Below are 1151 nucleotides of genomic sequence, written 5' to 3'. Positions count from 1 at the left end.
GCAGCAGCAGCAGCAGCAGCAGCAGCAGCAGCAGCAGCAGCAGCAGCAGCAGCAGCAGCAACAGCAGCAGAAGCAGCAGCAAAGGTTTTAGTAGTAGCAGCAGCAAAGGTAGTAGTAGCAGCAGCAGCAAAGGTAGGAGTGGCAGCAGCAGCAAAGGTAGCAGTAGCAGCAGCAGCAAAGGTAGGTGTGGCAGCAGCAGCAAAGGTAGCAGTAGCAGCAGCAGCAAAGGTAGTAGTAGCAGCAGCAGCAGCAGCACACGCAGCAGACGCAGCAGGAAAGAGGCAGGCAAATGAGGAAAGAACCGGGAGACAGAAAGGAGGAGACAAATAGCAAGAAAAGGAGGAGACACATATAAAAGGAGACACTTAATAAATAAAAAGGAGACACTTAATAAATAAAAAGGAGACACTTAATAAATAAAAAGGAGACACCTAATAAATAAAAAGGATAAAAAGGAGACACTTAATTATAAAAAGGAGACACCTAATAAATAAAAAAGGAGACAATAAATAAAAAGGAGACACTTAATAAATAAAAAGGAGACAATAAATAAAAAGGAGACACTTAATAAATAAAAAGGAGACACTTAATAAATAAAAAGGAGACAGTTAATTACGGTGCATTTATCCTTAATACCCTTAATAAGGTGTATATAAGGCAAAAAAATAAAAAAATAAATAAAAAAAAGACAGGTAAATATAAAAGGAGACAGTGAATAATAAAAGGAGACACTTAATAAATAAAAAGGAGACAGTTAAATATAAAAAGGAGGAGACAGTTAATTACCGTGCTCTTATCCTTAATATCCTTAATAAAATGCATATATAATTTAGTTGTTAATGGTGTTGCTAATAAGATCTTTACTGCCCAGAATTGTACACGAACCTAAAGGAGACACATTTATTTATTTATTTATTTATTTATTTATTTATTTATTTTATTTAGTTAATTAGTGCAGCAGCAGCAGCAGCAGCAGCAGCAGCAACAGCAACAGCAGCAATAACAGCAGCAATATTAACAACACATATAACAACACCAATAAAAACAACAAACAACAACCCCACCACCCCTATCACCACCATCAGCAGCAGCAGCAGCATCAGCATCAGCAGCAGCAGGAGGAGGAGGAGGAGGAGGAGGAGGACCTCCTC

This window comes from Eimeria maxima, genomic scaffold (genome assembly GCF_000499605.1).
Source record: "Eimeria maxima Weybridge genomic scaffold, Emw_scaff1491, whole genome shotgun sequence".
In the NCBI taxonomy this organism is placed as follows: domain Eukaryota; phylum Apicomplexa; class Conoidasida; order Eucoccidiorida; family Eimeriidae; genus Eimeria; species Eimeria maxima.
Note: the sequence above shows the minus strand (reverse complement) of the source record.